This window comes from Vigna angularis, chromosome 10, assembly GCF_016808095.1.
Source record: "Vigna angularis cultivar LongXiaoDou No.4 chromosome 10, ASM1680809v1, whole genome shotgun sequence".
Taxonomy (NCBI): Eukaryota; Viridiplantae; Streptophyta; class Magnoliopsida; order Fabales; family Fabaceae; genus Vigna; species Vigna angularis.
Window position 1 is genome coordinate 14,365,001 of NC_068979.1, and position 4,653 is coordinate 14,369,653.

Here is a 4,653-nt window from a genome sequence, read left to right on the forward strand (position 1 = left end):
AAGTGTTGGTTTTCGGGGTTTGATGGTTGGAATGCACTCTTTATATCACCAAAAGGCTATTGTAAAAATATTGGTGCAAGAAACTCTTCATTTTGGTGGGTTTGGAAGCTAGTCAAGTTAGGTGTTGAAAGTTGGCTAAGTTGGTGAAATTTGCCTAACTTTGTGGTGCATGGTGGAGTGTTTTGGTAAATTTTCAAGGTGTTGGTTTTTGGGGTTTGATGGTTTGAATGCACTCTTTATATCACCTAAAGGCTACTGTTAAAATCTTGGTGAAAGAAATTTTTCATTTTGGTTGGTTTTGAAGCTAGCCAGGTTTGGTTGTGAAAGTTGGCTAAGTTGGTGCTTGGTGCCAAGTTTTGGGAAATTTTCAAAGTGTTTGTTTTTGGGGTTTGATGGGGAGAATGCACTCTTTATATCACCAAAATTCTACTGTAAAAATCTTGGTGCAAGAAATTTTTCAATTTGGTTGGTTTTGAAGCTAGCCAAGTTTGGTGGTGAAAGTTGGCTAAGTTGGTGCTTAGTGCCATGTTTTGGGAAATTTTCAAAGTGTTGGTTTTTGGGGTTGGATAGTTGGAATGCACTCTTTATATCACCAAAAGGCTACCGTAAAAATCTTGGTCCTTCAGAAGGTCAACAATAATTCTTATCAATTAGACCTTCCATCAGAGTATGGTGTCCATTCTACTTTTAATGTTACTTACCTTCGTCCTTTTACAGGATTTGATACAGATGATGATTTGGATTTGAGGACAAATCCTCTTCAAAGGGAAGGAGATGATGACTTAAGGCAGGGACCCATTACTAGAAGTATGGCTAGAAGAATCCAAGAAGAGCCTTAAGATATGGATACAATAGGGCAAGTTCTTTTCCTTCATTTTAAGTGGAATTTGGAGATACCAAGAGAAGGGGCAAATCTGTCCATATGAATGTCCAAGTTGCTAGCTGCACCACCACTCTTTGCTAAGCACACCATAGCAACATCAATACCCATAGACCACGTGCTGATTTGGGTTTTTAACACATTTTTAATAAGCCTTTCTAGAAGGCCTTCATATTTTACACATGGGTCAACACATGGCAGCTGATCCATCATTCTTTGTACCTCATTTCCTCGCTGCAGCTCCATGATTAGCCTATAAAATCATGGCAGCTACCTTTGTAAAAACACTTTTGAAGAATATTGATTTTTACTTTGTTGTTGCATTTGCAGCACCTAAAACTCTGTCCAAAAGTCATGCCAATGAGCTTCCCTTCTCCATCTAGCTTCCTTCTAGTGGAAGGCCGCCTGAGCTAGCTCTCAACCTCCCAAACAGCTCTTCAACCATCACTTACACCACTGATTTTCACCCTGCATCTCCGCTGCCGTCTCTGGATTCCATTTTCCGCTGCATTCAAACTGTCACTCTTGCTGGAGCAACCTCATCACTAAGTTTGTGGTGCATGGTGCCAAGTTTTGGGAAATTTTCAAAGTGTTGGTTTCTGAGGTTGGATGGTTGGAATGCCCTCTTTATATAACCAAATCTTTTTAATTTTCAAGTTTCGCATAGGAAGTCTTAGAGTTCGGCCTTAGAGTCTAAGGTTTTATTTCTTTGTGTTTGTTGTGTCTCCATATATTTAGTGAATTTAGAAGTGATTTTGATTTAAAAACTTTAAGTAAGTAACTAAGGATATATTTGGCAAGGCAAGACTTGGTACTTAAGTGACCTACAAGGTCCACCTCTCTTACTTGGAATATTGTCCTCAAGTGAACTCTCTTAGTCTTTACTTCAAGAAAATTTTTAAGTTCATAAAATGTCTGGAAGACACTCCCCTAGAATTAATGAGGAGCCTAAAGATCAATTTTTTTTTCAAACTCTTGTCAATCAACTCAAAGAAATTGAAAGGAAAATAGGGCAAGAAAAGATTCAAAGAGAACTGCACAATGCCATGGTCACCAATGAGTTGAAAATGTTAAGAGATGAACAAGTTCAATATAGGGAGAGAAGCATGATTGGAGAATCCCAAAGTGAACAAGAAACCTTAAGAGTAGGAGATTACTATCCTTCTTCATCAAGAAGGCATAGGCGTGACTATGAAAATTCTCCTCCTCCTAAGGAAGTCAATTTGGTATTGCCTCATTTTCATGTGAAAGATAACATTGAGGCTTACCTTGACTGGGAAATGAAAGTAGAGCAAATATTTTCCTGTCAACAAGTGTCGGAGGAAAGAAAAGTCTCTCTAGCTACCCTTAGTTTTCAAGGGTATGCAATGAATTGGTGGACTGCTCTAGTCAAAGAAAGAATGAGACAACAACTTCCTCCCATCAAATATTGGAATGAACTCACAACTGCTCTCAAGAAAAGGCACATTCCTTCCTACTATAAAAGGGAACTTATGGATAAGCTCCAAAGGTTGCAACAAAAGTCTATGTCTGTTGAAGGATATAGACAACAGATGGAGCTATACATAATAAGAGCAGGGATCACAGAGGTAGAGGAAACTACTTTAGCTAGATTTTTGAGTGGGTTGAATTTGGAAATAACGGATAAAGTTGAACTTCTACCTTATAGAGATTTGAATGAACTTGTTCAAATGTGTATAAAGGTAGAACAACAAAATCAGTGGAAAATTTCTGCCAAAAGATTTCAGTCTCCCTTTGAGCATAAATTTACTAAAGCAAAAGAACCCCTCAAACCTCTAACCAAAATAGTTGAAAAACCAAACAAAGAGTCCTCTTCACACACTCGCACAAGTGACATAAAGTGTTTCAAGTGTCTAGGTAGGGGTCATATAGCTGCTCAATGTCCTACTAAGAGAACCATCCTTTTAAAAGGAAAGGACATTTATAGTAGTGAAAGTGAATCCCCCACCAATGATAGTGAGAGTGAAACAGAAAAAGAAAAGGAAGTGTTTGTGGATGATTGTCAGCTTCTCATGGTGAGAAGGGTGCTTAGCAGTCAACCAAGTCTAGAACAACTATCACAAAGAGAGAACATCTTTCATACAAGGTGTAAAATTTAAGAAAATTATTGTTCTCTCATTATTGATAGTGGTTCTTGCTGCAATTGTTGTAGCACAAGACTAGTTGAAAAGTTGAATCTTGTTGTAATACCTCATCCCAAACCTTATAAACTTCATTGGCTAAATGAAGATGGGGACATTACAGTCAAGAATCAAGTTAAAGTGGCTCTATCCATAGGGAACTTCAAAGATGAAGTTATTTGTGATGTAGTTCCCATGGAAGCTTGCCATGTGCTATTGGGAAGATCATGGCAATTTGATCATAACACTATACACCATGGTCTTACCAATACTATAATTGTGCACAAAAGGGACAAGAAATTTGTGCTCCAACCTTTGACACCTATCCAGGTGGCACAAGATCAAGCACAAATGAAGTCCACCAGGGAACAGGAAAAGAAACAAAAAAAGAAAAAGAATACAAAACAAAAGAGCGGAGTAGTCACTAGGGAAGAAAGCGAGGTGATGGAGTCTAGTGTTCCCTTCCACAAGGTCACTCAACATGAAGTTCTTTTAACTAAAAAGACTTTAAACCACACACTTCAAGTTGAACAACCTTCATATCTTCTTCTTTGCCAAGGGACACTCACCTGCACATCTAGTGAGTCTCATACTTCCACTCTTTCTCCTTCAATACACAAACTTTTGAAGGAATTTGATGATCTATTTCCCAAAGAAATTCCAAATGGGCTTCCACCATTAAGAGGAATAGAACATCAAATTGACTTCATTCCAGGGGCAACTCTTCCTAATAGCCTGCCTATAGGACTAATCCCCAAGAAACCAAGGAGATTGAGTTACAAGTTCAAGAGTTATTAAATAAGGGTTTGGTTCAAAAGAGCCTAAGCCCCTATGTTGTACCTGTGTTGTTGGTTCCCAAAAAGGATGGGAAGTGGCGCATGTGTTGTGATTGTAGGGCTATCAACAACATCACAATCAAGTATAGACATCACATCCCTAGACTTGATGATATGTTGGATGAGTTACATGGGGCTCAAATTTTCTCAAAAATAGATCTTAAAAGCGGATATCACCAAATTTGAATCAAAGAAGGTGATGAGTGGAAAATTGCTTTTAAAACTAAGTTTAGGTTATATGAGTGGCTGGTAATGCCTTTTGGTCTTACAAATGCCCCAAGTACATTCATGAGACTTATGAATCATGTTTTAAGGGATTGCATTGAGAAGTTTGTAGTTGTTTATTTTGATGACATATTGGTATATAGTCAAGATTTGCAAAATCATGAAAAACATTTGAGAGTTGTTCTAATAATTCTTAGAACCAATAAATTGTTTGCAAATCTTGACAAATGCACCTTTTGTGTTGATAGTGTCATCTTTCTAGGTTTTGTAGTCAATAAAAAAGGGGTCCATGTTGATCCTGAGAAAATAAAGGCCATCCAAGAGTGGCCCATTCCAAAGAATGTAGGAGAAGTTAGGAGTTTTCATGGATTGACAAGTTTTTACAGAAGATTTGTGCCCAACTTCTCTAGTCTAGCTTCACCTCTCAATGAGTTGGTGAAAAAGGATGTTGTTTTCACTTGGGGTGAAAAACAACAAAAGGCTTTTGAGCTACTTAAAGCAAAGCTCACTCAATCTCCCATTCTAGCTCTTCCAAATTTTGCCAAAACTTTTGAGTTAGAATGTGATGCTT